Source organism: Agelaius tricolor, unplaced genomic scaffold (genome assembly GCF_023055355.1).
Source record: "Agelaius tricolor isolate 1412-34295 unplaced genomic scaffold, bAgeTri1.0.p SCAF_7, whole genome shotgun sequence".
Lineage (NCBI taxonomy): Eukaryota > Metazoa > Chordata > Aves > Passeriformes > Icteridae > Agelaius > Agelaius tricolor.
In genome coordinates, this window is record NW_027269267.1 from 10688921 (window position 1) to 10705470 (window position 16550).

General features: G+C 36.5%; 1 protein-coding gene across 9 annotated transcripts in view; it reads left to right on the top strand.

The window, feature by feature from the left end:
* The window catches only part of DMD (dystrophin), a 1148686-nt gene that overhangs the window by 277424 nt on the left and 854712 nt on the right, over positions 1-16550 (top strand). The gene's annotated exons all lie outside the window — the stretch shown is intronic.

Below are 16550 nucleotides of genomic sequence, written 5' to 3' on the forward strand. Positions count from 1 at the left end.
TCATCTTTCTAATGTACAAAGGAGTTTCCTCTATAAGCCTTGTCTGTTCTTGTTTCTAATTGCAACTGCATCTCTAATGAAACTGGACGAATTGGAGAAGAGCAAGGTCAGAGATAAGAGGTGTAATCCAGTTAACAAATTATGAAAGTAAATTATAATATGTTTTGATATAGTTATTTTTGAGAATGGTAGATCACAAATGGAGTGGGGAAAAATAAGACCAAATAGCTAATTTATTTAAAGCATGCTCTTCTGGCAGTGTATAATGATTTTATCTTTAATACTCAGGAAAAATTCTGTCTGAGCTATTAATTTGCTAAAACTTTTTTTTTTTTAAATTCCTGGAGGATAATGACTCAAATTTATTTGCCAGTAATAATAAAACAAATCAGTTCTATCATTTGTCATTTTACCAGGCAATAGACAGCAATGAAATAGTAGCTGTGACGTATCTTCTCTTTAGTCTGGTTTTTGATTGTGTCCCATCTGATTCTACTCATTAAAAAAAGGGAATAAGATAATCTGAATACAACCACCATAATGTTGAAAAACCTGCCTAGCACTGGTTTAGTCCATCAGTGAGTCCCATAGGCTTTTTCTGTGGTCTAGGGCATTTTCTAATACTGATTCAAATGATTTAGACAGCACCCATTTGTGCTCAGCATCTTTACAGCAGTGGTGTCCAGCAATTTGAAGGACTGGATCAGGATGAAATACTGTATTGAAGAATGATGAATTACAAGCCAGCTCTGGAGTATTATGTTTAGGAGAGCAGTAAAACATCTGCATACAGGACGGGGGGATAGCTGGGTTGGTAATAATGAAGCAAATGAAAGCTCTGGGAGCTGTGTTGAATCACAAACAAAATGAATCCACAACATGATACTATTGCAAAAAAAAGGCAACTTTAATATCTTTGTGATAATGGAAGTGCTTCATAGAGGGTGAAAGATGTAATTATTTTATTTTTCTTGGCAAAAGTGAGATTTTAACTCGAATACTTTGTAATCTTGCTTTTCCATGTATGAATAAGTAGCCACAGCAACCATCATCTGATATAGCCTAATTTGAAATGTATTACCTGTTAGGCCTTTTTATGGTCACAGAAATGGTTGTGGAAAATGAAGAGTAACTGTTTTGCTTCTATATCTAAAGAAAATGTAATACTCCTAGAGCATTGTTTTCTCAGAAATGATTGTTTTATGGAATTGCAAAGCTGCAATTACTGAGGAAACTTGGACCAAGTCTGCAGAAGAATAACAAGAATTATGAAAGGCTTGGAAAATATCTATCAACACATGCTTTTAATATTAGGATTGACTCATTAATCTCAAAGATCTAGAGGCCTTTCCTCCAATCTAATTTTATTAAATGTAGTTTAAGGTCTTTAGGTACTTTTTACTTGAGTTTTATAACACTATTTTTAGTTGCATGTGAAAATGCATTTGTAAACATATATTGGTAAAAGTATTAATCTCTCTCTACTTCATTTGGGCTCTGGGAAAAACCTAAGCATTATGATTTGAGTTTTTAATTGCCTGAAGCATGACCTGGGTTTTTTGGACAGGGTGTTCTTATTTCAGCTGTCAAAAAACAATTGATCTTTAAATGTTGAAGAAATTACTTCTTTCTGAGGTTTTTAGGACAGAAACACAGGAGGTCCTGCTGTACAGTCCCAGGACAGTGTTTCTCCCTCTTCTAACAGCTCAGAGAGGTGGCCTTCAATACATGAAGGTGGATTTCCATGTAAAAACTAGTTTATCCCTCTTCTCCTGACTTCTTTGCAGTGGTTCAAATCCATCTCTGTTTCTAGCTGTGGAATCGATTTCAGTTAGCAGGCTATTCCTTGTTAGTGATTTCTCATCATTGTTAGCTTTGTAAAAGTGCTAAATGAATTACTTTCCTTGCAGAATTGCTTCTTATTCAATCCTATGTAGTTCTAGGGGTGCTGTCTTGAGTAGATTAGCCTACAGGGTTAGAATTAAGACAGAGAAGTGTATGACATCATTCATTTCTCTTATTTGTGAAAAGTGAAATCCAGGTCACTAATTAACTGTAAAATATTTAGGGTTAAATGAAATTATGTTAGATAATTCTCTCTCATCCACTACCTTCCATATGCAAAACCCCCCATTTTTATATAGTCAAAATAAAACCCACTTCTAAATATTCTAAATCTTCATTTTTGTTGGATGTATAGTGTATTTCTCCCCAAAGAGCTCCATTCCTTTCCCAAAAAGTCAGTATCTAGAGCACTTGTGTCTCAGTGCATTTATTCTTACACTGAGCTTTCTAAACACTCAGATTTGCAATTTGTTTCACATAACTTGTGATGTAAAGACAAATAATGCTTTTAAATGTGAGAAGCTGTAAAGAATTGCAAAAAATAATTTCCTAATTTTTGTGCCATCAGCATAACTTGAGAACCCACATGTAATTTTTACCTGTGGGGGAAGAGAGTTGTCCTTCCTCTGGCCATGCCCACAGTGACATTTCAGTTGGATCTTGTGGAGCTGCTTCACTCAGATGCCTCAAGTTTAGCAGTGAAGCCTGATACCTCTTAGCTGTGGAGTCAAATCCCTACCATGAAATCCATAACAAACTTTCAGCCACACAATCCTGACAGTTTTCTGTCTGAGATTTGCGGAACGTAAAACCTGTGCAATGTTACCAAGTCTGTGAAAGGGTATCTAGGAAAAGGTAGCAGAAATGTCACTAATATTTTAATTGCTGTGGGTGGGGCTGTGTCTCTCTTCAGGCATTTTTTAGCAAGTTGGGTAGGGTGCTCTAAATCAAAACAGTGGGGAAAATAAATTTTGCAGGTCTCTCCTACAGTTGTTCAAAAGGTCAGGTTTCTCTCTAATTCTTACTTCTTTTGCTAGCCAGAAACTGGATTATGCAGAAAATCTGGGTCTTGAAAATTACAGTATTTGATTCATCTAGAAGAAAATCAAAGTTTCAGTAGGCAGGGCCAAAAGTTGGCTTTCAGTGTTTGTGAGATAAAATAGTACATTTAAAGTATAAGAGAAATGGGAGAAGGTAATCCAAGAGACCTCTCTTTTCCCCTTTGCAATCATAGACATGGGGTGTGACTTTTTTTAGTGAACCTTCTTGGTTTACCATCTAAATGGCATGAAATAAGTTAAAGCTTAAAGCATTTTTTTAAAATGTGGAACATAATAATTTAATATCATTTTATTCAGAAAGAAGGGGTTTTTTGACCTCAGATGAAGTTTATTTATAAAATAATGAAGTTCTGCAGGGTGCACATAATGATATTAAAATGATATTAAAGGAAAGTATTATAACCTAGTTTTTAATAATAGAACTGTAATTAGAGCTCCCACTAGAGATATGTCTGGTCCTGGGTATGACAGTTTTTTCTCAGATACAAACTTTTAAAATTTGGTATAACTGAAATGCTGAACTGTGTGTTTTGGGAGAATGCAAATCTGTCACAGTCCTGCAAGCGTGACAGCTCTCAGCTGAGACTTGGGAACAGGCACAACAATTACCTTAACAGTGCCTGCATCCCATTATAAATGATTTTATGTTGCTTCATATTTTGTTTCATTCATTGCATAATAGGCTTCAAAACAAAAAGTGCTACTGAAGGTGGGAATACTCTTTACTTGCATACAGGAAAGAACTTGTATATGCAAACTAATTCTATAAGGAAAATGCTAAAATTCCAGAAAAAAAAGGTAAAAAATATAAAAAGCAACTCCCAGCCCTAAAAAGAAAAGAGTAAATATCTTTGACTAAAGAAATATGGACAATTTTTTGTTCCCTAATTATGGAGTGTCTCAAATTGCTGACAATTTTACTGTCAGCAGCAGACGCATCTTGCTAGTGCAGAGGAGAACATGAGCTAATAATGGTAAACTTTGGCAGCTTGAACTTTAGGGTATACCCTTATGGGTAGCTTGAAATCAAAGCTTAACCTATAAGTGGGTTTCAGAATAGTTTGTGAAGGAACTTTCAGTGTTTTAATCTGTGATAGCAAATAACAGATGTTAATAAAATCACCTGCAAATTCAGAGGTTTAAGTAAGTTTTCCACATTTCTGCTGCAAACAAATAGAAAGTTCCACTACAGAGTCAAGGAAGACATAATATATGACAGTGTATTTTTTTGGGTAAACACTGTAATGATTAATCTCTAACTGGGTAGGAACAAGTGGCAGAAAATAAAGCACATTAGGTTTGGGGAGGAAAAAAAGTGGATAATTTTTTATGATTACTTTACCTCATGCTTTGATTTTCTTCCTTTTGCTATCGAAGAATCAGAATATGAAAATAGATGAATAGGATACAAAATGTTGCATTACTTAGCTTTATGGAAAACAAATATCATTCGATAGTTCTCCTTTTTGAGGAGAATTTAAGTTGTGAAAAATGGCACCTTTTTATGGGCAGATGGAAACATTATGATGCAGTTCTTTGTATGGTGACTGTGGAATTAGAATCCATTCTTGTGTGATCATGTGAAGAAACACAATAATGATGCAAACTATGCCAAAGAAAGTAAGGTTGACAGTTTCATTTAAAATATATGTGGCTAGTAAATTAGAGTCAGCAAAATTAAATGCACCTCTTACTAATGAAATTGTTTAGAATAGCAACTAAATTGTTCAGTCAAGTGTTATATGCAGGGATAAAGGGACCACACAAGAGGGCATTGCTTACAGGTTTAGTCAAACTGCACAGCAGTTAAAACAACTTAATTACTCAGGGTTTGTATGTGGCTTATATAATGGCAGGTGTGGTGATGGTCTCAGCTCTTTTCACCTTCTTGAGCTCATGGACAAGCTGAAATACACATTATTCCAGACTCTTTAGTGGTCTCCTGTTGTTGTAGATGTAGTGCCTTCCACACATCAGCCAGCAGCAGTGACTGACACACACGCACGGTTTGCTGGTCTTCTGAGGAAGTGTGTCAAACAGCTGAGGTCCAGAGAGACAGCACTGCCATAAGTCTGACATCCAATTGAGAAATTTGCAGTCCTGCATTTGCTGACACCCTTGCTCAGTTTTCCATGCTATCACTCACAATGACTTCAAATTAAAATAAATTTTTAAAGCGACTCACAGAAAAGTGATTTCTGTGCAGACTCTGGGATGGGAGTAACTGGGTGAAGTTATGTGGAGAAGACAAGAATAGTCTCATTTGTCAACTTTTTAAAGAGTCTGCTTCCATGAAAATGTTTTTACCCCTGTGAATAATCTGTCTTTAGCCATATTTCTGGACAAGAATTAATAGCCAAGTAGAGGAGCTGAAGGGAGGGTTGGAGTTTGGCAACAAATCACAAAAACACAGATTAAAATGTTCAATATTAGCTCTCTCCAAACTGCTTTCTTGACAGCTAACCTATATGTCAAATAAAGACAGCTGCTTAGATGAGTGGATGACTGGTAGGAAAATCAGAATTAGATCCTATAGTCTGAGATTCTGATCAGTGTGCTCAAGCTGCACTGCTGTCTGCTGGTATATTGTATTTTCTGAAATCAGAACAGTAGTTGCATATGCATGTCTATGAGACCAGAAAAGATCCCTAGTTGTTCCAGATGATACAAGCTATCAGTAGGGTGTGCTGGTGCTGTAGAATTTCAGGTTTAGAATTGAGTTCCAGAGGTTAGATCAGTGCTGGCTTTGCAGAACAAAACTTGGTGTCGTTGTAGAGAAGTTCAGAGCAGTTTGTTTGGATAGCTGTGGTGCTTTAGCCATTTACAGAAAACTTAGTGACTGCACAAAAGCCTGTTGGAAAAACAAGATAAATCCATTTACAGAAAACTTAGTGACTGCACAAAAGCCTGTTGGAAAAACAAGATAAATGCAAATTTGCTGAGCTCGAGGTTGTTATTACATTATTAGAGTTCTGAATTTCACCAGAAAGAAACTTGTGGTCTGTTCATCTAAGGAGCACTAATTTGGAGATACATGCAAAGGAGGATCAGGTATCACATGTAAGAACATTGATTTCAGGGCAAACAAAAGATGGAGTGTTTGTAAAATTTTGAAATTGTATCTGTCCTAAAACCTCTATCAGTTCTTTAAAGTTCACACATTAAAAATTAGTATGGTAGATGTTAGCTCAGTTCATAAATTAAACATGAAAAATACCTTGTGAGCAGCCTCAGAATTTTTTTTTTCTTTTGAAAGAAAACTCTCAGAAAACCTGTTAGTTAGGCTTAAAATTGTATAATTTGTGATAAATCTGAAAAAAATATTTGTTGGTATTATTTCTTGTTGGTTAGAGACCATGATTGATACTTATTCATCCTAAGTACCTAATTACTCTGTTTGATGTCTGTTGCCAGCCTTTCTAAGTGCTACAGTAAAAGTGATGAGAAAGAACAGCTTCCTAATGTGGGAGCCCAATTATTTGCTGCAGAATGGCAAATAACCAGACCTCTCATGGAAATTTAATAGTTCTTAATTTTGAGTTGCAGCTCTGTGTGATCAACACTACCCTTGGGACACATCCTGTTTTAAAATTCCAGACTTTCTTGTGCCAATAACCTTTTTATAATACATCTTGCAAGGACACACCAAAGGCCCATCATTTCCATTTTGTATCATTAAAGAAAAAGCTTTTGAAACCAAATGATGTTTAAACCTGGTGTAGAAAACACATTTGCATTGCTAAGTGTTAAGACATTTTTTATTTTTTTGGATATCGCCAGAATACATAAGGAAGTATCAGGCAATACACATACTCAGAATAATTTACATTGATCTATATCTATATCATAGCCCATTACTGTTCTATATTCTGCATATTTTCTTATGATGCAGTAAAACATCACATTGTTATTTAAATATTTATTATGCTTCAATTAAATTTCCTTTGGAACAAAAACGTATTAAAAATTATTTTCATTGTACTTTTTAAGATATTATCAATGGCAATATTGCTATTTATTTTACTTAGAATTTCATTCTGGAACTTATACTATACTACTTAAACTATTAATATATTTTTATAGGTTTTTTAATATGACCAAATAATTTCTCATGAACAGAACATTACTAAGAACAGAAACAGGCACAGTTTAAAGACAGAAAAGATCCTCATGCATTGAATTTTGCATATAGCAACTGCATGCAAGCTTTCAGTTTTACTAACTTATTGACTTTTTATAATTTGTTTAAAAATCAATTTTAGCTTATTAGTGGCAAAATACCTAGAAAGTATCTCCCTAAATGATCCGTTTATTATTTATAAATATTTAATTTTGCCCAGTGTAGGGGCCTGAGCACTGGAGATGGATTTTTCTGCTATCACTTCCCGTGAGAGCAAGGAGTGCCAGCAGGTGTGGGGTGTCACAATGCAGCATGACAAAATCAAAGTAGTGTTTAAGAGGGAGGATTTCTCTTTTTTTCTGGTTCTTGGTAACATCAGAAGCCCAAGCCTCATGACCCACTGTGGCTGTCACACAGCTGGAGATGCTTTGCAAATTGTTGGTAGAGAAAAGAACCCTTTTACTAAAAAGTAGAAAGGAGAAAAATAGGTTTGGGTTTGGCTTCAAAGTTACAAAGATGGATGTTCAACATTAACAAAAAAGCAAATCAAAATGTCTCTATATTGGTTGTGGTTGCATTTTAAGCTATTATTTAAATTAATGTTCAGACAGTGAAGATTTTTTTTCTGTGTACCTGAAGGGAAGTGATTTTCTAAAATTTCTCCTCCAGAACATTCTCGCATTACCAGGAGACTTTACAACTTTGCCTGTTGCAGGCTTTTATTTTCCCCAAAAAATGTCTAAATGATTGCAGTTTAACAAGACATCTTTTGGAGAGCAGATTAATTTTCACTTTGATGATAAGTGAAACTTCCCCTTCCACCTCATTATCTGCAAATCTTTTGGTGGAGCGGAGGCTGCTGGCTGTGTATCTCAAAAGACCTTTTTCTTGCAAGTGAGGCTGGCTTCTGTCTGCTCCCATGACTGCACAAGCCCTGACATGTTTCCTCTGCTTTGCCTTAGTGGGCATAAATTCAAAACTAGCTACAGTTCAGGAGCAGCTTCTCCATGGGGAAAATGGGCTCTTTCTCCAGCAGAACTGTGCCCATCTCCAATCCCACTCCCCAGCTCTGGTGCCACAGACATCCTGCCCCTGAGTGCAGCAGCCCTTGGAGGAAATCCCCATTAATCAGAGAGAATTAAATCTGTCACTGCTGCAGTAGGGCCACAGAAGATTGTGAAGATATTCTCAGTGTCTTTTGGTTTTTTGCAGGTGCAAAGGTTATGTTACTTCTCCAAATAAAATTTTAAGGCTTAAAATGTTTTCCACAAAAATGAGTCCCCTTCTAACACCTGTGCATGTGTATTATCTGAAACAACGAGCATCTGCATGACAAAACACTTTCACCATTAGAAATGTCTGAGTGAATACAGACTACTTTTTAAAGACTTCTATGATGCAGTATTGTATAATGAAATCTGAAATTTCTGAATGAATTAGTAAAATTAGGGGGACTAAAATACATGCATTTTTATTATGTTAAAATTTTTTGGCTTTGTGTTCCTGTTTTTATGGACTCTTGTAGAATTACAAGTGCTTCCCTGAAATGTGTCAGATGTGCCAAGTGAGCAAAGTAATCACCGCTGCTGGCAATAGAGGGCACTAGACTTTCATTTGTGATATGTTTTACTAAGGGAAAAAATAATCAAGTTATGTCTATTGAGACCTTTCACCTTTTCCTCCTCACATTTGGCCTTGCACCTCCTAGATTCCTGTTCAAACTGTCATCCTTTTTTGTTGCAGTTTTGGTAAAATACATTAATCTAAATAAAATTTTTCACTTGAAGTTATTATTGTATCTGTATCTTGAGAGAGGAATAGGAACAAGCTAAATATAGCACTACAATATTGGTCTCAGTGGTGCATATGTCAGCTTGTGAATTTGTAAACATTTACAAATTTGCATGATTGTTGCTGGCAGTAGACATCATCATTTCCGTGCTCAGAATTCATTACTATTACATCTAATCATCTTCAGAATCTCCAAAGCAAAACTCTTCATGCAGACAAATAAGACTTCAGTGGATTCACATTATACTTTGGAAGTTCAAAAACAAAACAAGGAGAAAAAACAATTTTTGAGCTATTGTCCACATTTGTCTGAATGTTATGGAAACGTAGTGATGTTCAAGCAAATAATATTAACCATTCTCCCTATCTGAAAAAGATTAATCACATCTCTCAGGATCAATGAAGAGAGTAGAAGAGCAGGTGCAAGCTTGTACATTTAGGACTGGTGGATCTCTCTGCCCTGATCTTTCTGCATCACATAAACAGATCCAGCATCTGTCCTTGCGTCAGTGCCACATCCTGTTAGTCAGTGAAGCTGAAAGCAAGGGAGGAACTTGTCACCAGCCCAGTTCCTCACCTGCACCCCTGGGGTAGGACCTGCAGAGGGCTCCTGCCCTTCCCTGCTCCATACCCTCCCTAAGCCCCCTCTGCCTGAGACAGTGGGTGCAATTTGTGCCTCTCACACATATATCCTTTTTTCTGTCTGTCTTTGACGTCAGAGGTTTGGCAATTCCTTCCATGTGTTTAAAAGCATAAAACATTTTTTAAAAGTATGCCTAAGGGGTAATAAAACTGCCAGGCAACCCAAAACTAAGAAAACTCTTCAAACCACAAAGTATTTGGTTTTGGGCAGACCACATCAGTGTTACAGATTGCATTTTGGGGTATTGATGTATCAGTTTTGGTGATGCTGAGATGACCCACCCCACTCCAGTAAGCAGTGGTATTTTTGTGTATTACTTTTTAAATTATGGTTTGAGGTATCCTTATTGTGTACAAAGACTTGCAGTTCCTTCAAAGGGTCTGCTGATGGATGTGATATTACAACTTAATCAAATGCAACTTCTATTGATGTTAATTTCTTTAAACCATTGCCTATATTTTAGGTCCTACTTGCCATGAAGTAACATTATGAAAGATGATCTTACTAAGAAACAATAATCTTATTTTTAAGTGATTGCAAATAACTGCAATTACATAGGACACTTCATATTTGACTTTTACATAGGAAGTGGCCCCATCAGATTTTAGGAATGTTTCTGGACCAACACTTCAAGAATATCTGTTATTTTTATTGCTGCTTTCCTCCACTGTTTCTCTGACTTTACATTTGGGAGTTCTGAACTGTCACCCCGCACATGATAGCTGCAGTTATTAATCAACAGCAGTGGCAAAATTGACATAGACACCCCATTTGGTTTTTGCTTAGAGAACTGTTAAAGCAGCTTTATTATTATTAAAGTTATTTTTTAAAAATCCTTTTTTCCCCTGCTCTGGTACATCTTTTTTTTTCCCATGTTTTTGTATCCCAGTCTTATTAAATATTGATGCTCATATCAATGACTTTGGTGTACTTCCAGTTTTTTCAATGATGCACATGACAGGTGTTATTGCACAGGATAGCCATTTTTCTCTTCTATTTGCTTTTCACAGTGTGTTTGATTGATTTGCCAGTTTAAGCCCATCACATTTAAATCCTGCCAATATTAGTGTGAGCATATATTGCTGATTTAAAAACAGGATGCTTTTTGTATGCCCAAGTACTTGATGTTGGTTCTATTGAAACTATGATTTTATGGGAAAAGGATGAAACAAGCAATTTCTTCTGTTCAGTCTGGTACAGTTTTAAATATATATAAAAATAAGTTCATATAAAATATACATATATGTGTGTGTCTTTACTCTATATCCTAAACTATTGGTAACAATAATATCCTTTACATTAAAATAAAACCCCAACAAGCAAAACCTGACATGACTCCATGATAATAGTAATAATGAATTGTAATAAGTTGTAATTCCACTTGGAATTCTATTGAAAGCTGTAAGTATTGACCAAGACACAGTTCTAAAAACATGAGACTGTTCTCTTTTTTTAATTTATTTTTTGGCCTATTTTGGCTGCAGGATGAAACAATCTATGAGGCTGTGTCTGTGCATGAAAGAAGCTATGAATGTTCTGCATATTTTTTCTAATAACTGAGTCCTGAACTGAAAAAAAATATATTATGACAATTTTCAAATGTGTTGTCTTTTTTCCTTTTCTCTGTGGTCAATAATCATATGAAAATTGGCATTTTAAGTCAAGATTTGATTTTCTTTGGGGGAAAAAAATCATCTAAAGGCCCATTTGGCATTTTGTACAAGGAACTCAGGCATGAGACATCTAATGCAATCAGGTGTAAGCAACACAGTTTATCACCACAGGTAGAAACAGGGTTCCATTACAGGATTGTATTCCATTACTGCATGAAACATTAGAAATCCCTACTTAGAAAGATGAAAGGTTATCTTGCCACCCTCATAGCAATGGCTAAAGTACTGAGGAAGTTCAGGCAAAATGCGCTGAAAAATCTCAGTTGCCTTCTCACAGAATTTTTAAATGCTGTGTTTGCAAAAGATATAAAACTTAAAGGGATCCATTCTTAAGGCAACTGGTCAGAGTGCACAGAGGGAGGAAAGGCAAGTCTTGATTCAGCTATGGGCAATACACAGGGCTAGTAGACAGCAAGGTCTTCTATAATTCTGACAAATATGCATTCAAAATGCATTCAAAAGTGGTGTCCTCATAGAACAAATCAAGACAAATTGAATTCAAATGATGATATTTAAGGTCAGAAACAGGAGCTATGCTGAAAAGAAGATGAGGAAGGAACTCAAAAGAAGAAGGGAATGCACTTATCAAGGTGAATCACAACCTCCTTACAAAAGGTTCTCAAATATGCTGTTTACCATCTCATCTCATGCTTTTGGATAGTTAAGCAGCATCCAAACAGTTCCTTCTTGTATTTTTGCCTATGAGAAAGAACCCAGTATGTGTTTCTTTTGACATTTTTTGATCTTTTAATTTCTACTTAAATAAACAAGCGTTTGAGTTGGTCTATGCAGTCTGTACTGGTTATTCAGTTATTCACTCAGGATAATTTAGTGTTTGTGTTGTCACCTATTTCTGTGAAAGAAATTATAGAATCATTAAGGCTGAAAAAGCCCAACTTTTGGTCTTTTTTACACCACCATGTCACCTAGACTATAGTACTTAGTGCCACATCCAGTCATTTCCTGAAGAGTTCCAGGGATGGTGACTCCACCACTTCCTTGGGCAGCTTGTTACAATGCTTGACAACTCATTCAGTGAAAAAAGTTTCAGAAAGCAGTAAGGTCTTCTCTCCAGGATGAACATGCACAACTCCCCCAGACCCTTCCTCACCTCTGTTACCCTTCTCTGGGCTCCAATACCTCAATGTCTTTCTTGTAGTGAGGGGCCCAGAACAGGACATGGCACTTGAGAAGTGGCCTCACCAGTGTCAAGTACAGAGGGGCCATCACTGCCCTGGTCTTGCTGGCCACACTATTTTTGATACAGAAAATGTCAGATATTAGTTTAGTATACTATATTAAGAGATTATACTATATTATATCCTATAGTGTACCATATGAATATTTACTCCAGTATACCATATTAAAAGAGTCAAGTTTAAGTGATGCATCTCCTAGCAGCAGTTAAAACTGAAGAATATGCTTATGAAGTGAGAATTATATGGAAACATGGAAAACAGGAAAAAACGTCTCTAGAAAGTTGCAATTAAAGCAATCAGTGAAGCATTTTTCCCTAGGTCACAAGCACTAAATAAGTCAGGGATCTAGATGATAGCTGGCTGCTAGATGATCAGGTTGTAAAGGGTGTGTGTTGCAGGCCAATAAAATGCTGCACCTTTAACTACTTTGCACATAAGCTGACTGATTAATTGGATAATAACTAATAAAAGCCATCTGGAGTTACACTATCCTTTAATCACATTGAACAATATTCCAGTTTTTGTCATATATCTTACTAGTAATGTCTTAATCATACAAAACATTCATCTTGCCTAATATGATGACTGCCTTCATAGTCATGGAAACACAAATCACACTGGCACATCCATGTGCTGACCTGCTACCACAGATCCCCACAGCATGTTCAGCCACCAGGGACCGTGAGCAGTCAGGGGTTCAGGGTCTCTCATGGGGCCCAAGGGAATGGGATGAGGGTGCTGCTGTGGGTGGTGTTTGGAGAATTGGTGATCCCAAGGTCTTGCCAAGCCAAACTGGGCTCTGCATAGTAATATTTCACTTTGGAGGCTGTCTCCACCCATGATCTCCTCTCCAAATGACCTGCCGCGTCTAGTCTTAATTGTGATGATCTGTAATCTAGGGATGCCATGGGTCTCTCAAACAAATATTTCCTCTTTCATCTTTTTTTTGGTCAAGTTGTCATTGGTTTTCACCAGACAGTGTGTTTCTGAAATAAACAGATCACCTTAAAAGCCAAGGGCGGTTTTTGTTTTGTCCCTTGCCACCAAGTTCTGGTTTGTAAATTGTCTGGGGCAAAGTAGAAGTGGTAAGGGAAGGCTGTGCATGCTCTCCACAAGGGCATTCATAGAAATTTAGGCAATGGCTTATTAGCTAAACAATTTTTTTTTTTTGTGTTTTGCTTGCTTCCCTACCAGGGAACTTAGGAAGCCCTCTGCATTAATATCTTTCTTCACACAGTGTGATTCTGAGCATCTCTCTTGATTTCAGTGGCACTAGAAGTCACCTCTTATAATAGAAATAATATTGCAGTAAGCAATGGTTCAGGAGAGACTTAACTATAAACTTTAAGCCATCAATTGCTTTGTACTCTGATTTCAACCTTGTATCCAGAGGAGGATGCTAATATTGGTAATACTTTAAACTACTTTGTCTATTTCTCTTTCTGCCAGAAATGGTTCAAATTACTAGACATGTGGATCCATCTGATATAATGGAGAAGAGTCAATATAGTTTTCAAAGTCATGCCTCATAATTTCATTGCTTTTTCAAAAGAATCTCTGTGAATACATAAGTATGACTGAAACACAAAAAAAAGTGTGTATCTATAAACATTTTTTTTTCTTTCAAAAAGACAAAATTAAAAAGATCTCATGTTTCACAAAGCTGCTGTAAGAAAAGAAACAAAAGGACAGAAATGAGGTCATTTTACACAACAGAGGAAAGCTAGCAGTGGGGTTGAATGCAAATTTCTATTGAGCTGATGATTATCGGGTAAAGGGATGTGGCAAAACTACTGATGGCTCAGAATCATTCAGGTCAGATAGAAACAACCAAAAGCTTGAAGAGGGATTTCATTATACTGAATGGCAAGGTGATTGAATGACATTTGAGATTTAATATTTGTTTGCATAAAGAAAAAACACTTTAATAGGGGAAGCTTATATTACTTCTTCCTTTGTGCATTTTATATGCCCTGAATGAGACTTCACCACACAGAGCTGTTTACAGTGACTCTCAGATACGTCTCCGTGAAGTTTAGAAAAGGTTTTCTTTTATTTTTGAATTTGGATCACATCAGCAAGAAACCTAAGCCCATCCTGAATTTTCTGAACATTGAGGAACAGAAGGTTTCTTGGGAAATTTCTAACCATTATTTCATGGAAATTAGGGCATTATTCAGAAGCACTGTGCCATTTTACACTTGTGCTATCCTTATACTCTTTTCTTAAGGAGAACAGGCCACTATCAGAGTTGTATGAACCTAGAAGAGCCCTTGGTTTGCCCAGAATAGTAATTCTTATTTTACTCTCTCATAATAATTTCATGCTAATTATGCATTAGAATATTCAAGATTATTTTTTTCCAGGAAATGACAATCACTTCCCATAGTGAGATATTAATGGCACCCCATTTAGCATAAAATAAAAATGGCCCTCATAGGCACAGAAATAGTAATCCAAAAGCTGGAGGCTGTCTTGAGGCTCCATCTGTGACAGAGGAATGAACACACCCACCCGGCACACTTTTGGGCTGTGAGGGAATTCAGTGTGTTAGGAGGGAGGAGAGCCCAGAGGACAGATACATTTATCTCTACAAAATGCCCAGCTACCAAGTGGCTGGGCCAGCAGCTGGTGTGTGGTGATTTATCTCCTTCAACTGGCCAAAACCCCAAAGCCATTTGCATGCCACCTTGTTTCTGGCAATCCCCCCACTCTTTGATAACCAGCCCAAATATGGATGAAACCCATTGTCTCCTTCAGAGAAATGGAAGATGGATAAATTGTATAATCTTGACTAAATATGCCCAAATGCGTCATAAAAATCAATCAGTGGAGGGAAAAGGGAAAAGAAAAAAAAAAAAGAAAAAAAACCAAAAAAAGTGGTTGTAGGGAGTAAAGGAGTAAAGTTAGACCATAAAAGCAGAAATTACTTTCTGCGTGAAAATGCACCAAGCTGTTCTCCTGTTCTCCTTGAGAATCTGGGATGGTGAAGTTGCCTTTTCGAAATTAATTTTCTCATTTTCACATAAAAATCCTATGTTGAATGTGATAAAAAAAAAAGGTTAACTACAAGAAACTGTGACTGTTACATTTTGTTTGTTGTTACAGTAGATGCTTTTTATTAACACCTCACAAAATAATGGAAATACACTTGAAAACTTCCACACTTCAGAGCCCTAAGCTATATTATGACCTTCTATAACACACAAAGCTATTCAGTTAGTTTTTCCCATTAGCCAAAGGGAGGTAACTAGTGTTAAACAACTTTATTTTTAGTATTATGGTTTTTATAGTTGATTGAAGATATATTCAGTTTGTGAATTGGCAATAAACATATGTGTAGAAGGTCAAGCAGATTACAAACATCTTTTAAATCTTGTGTTTCCCAGTTTTATAAAACTATGAGCAAAATGGCTTAATAGAAAAAATGCATTCTGTTTATGCCATTCCTTTACTTCAAAAGAAGAAAAACATTTAATAGCTCTCTACCCCCTTTTACTTAGCTGCAATTTCCTCTTCAAATTATCTAGGTCACTTAGGCCCACTTATCATTTACCTATTTTTAGCTTGCTAGTTGTCTCCTACTCCTGGAGAATTATCCTGTTGGCAATTAAATTTCCTGACACTTTTTTTTCTCTTTCTCTCTGTAGACTGCACATATTTGAGGTGTACCAGCATAAAGTAATGTTGGTCACTGAAAGGGTTATATTTACAGCAATCTGTAATTTTTCTTGAGAATTTTTCTTTAGTAGGGGCTTTATTTTTTTGTTTATTTGATACCTGGAAGAAGAATTTGAGAGCACAGAATGTGATAAGGAGAAGTAAGCCTGTCTTGGTGTGAAATACAGGTACACAGGTCTCCCCTGCTGAACATTTAGACAAATTATGATGAGCCTGTGTGTATGTATTTTCCTTTCTAACAACATGTCTGCTTCCTACCTGAGTTGCAAACACAACTCTGCTGTCTCCAAGTCTGGGCTTTGATGAATTGATCAGTGGGGCACAATTAAGAAACCTCTGAGCTTGGGTTGGTCGTAGTAAAGATGGAAATCAAAGCTGTGTAGTTCTCCATGTGTAATCGAGTCATGAGGCACCACATGGCTCAACCCAACTGTGCCCAAAGCTGCACTCCTGGAATGTGGCATTGGCTGGCTGTAATACCATTTTCTAGTTGCACAGACAGAGCCAAACACAACCAGCACTGAGCTTTGGTTATGA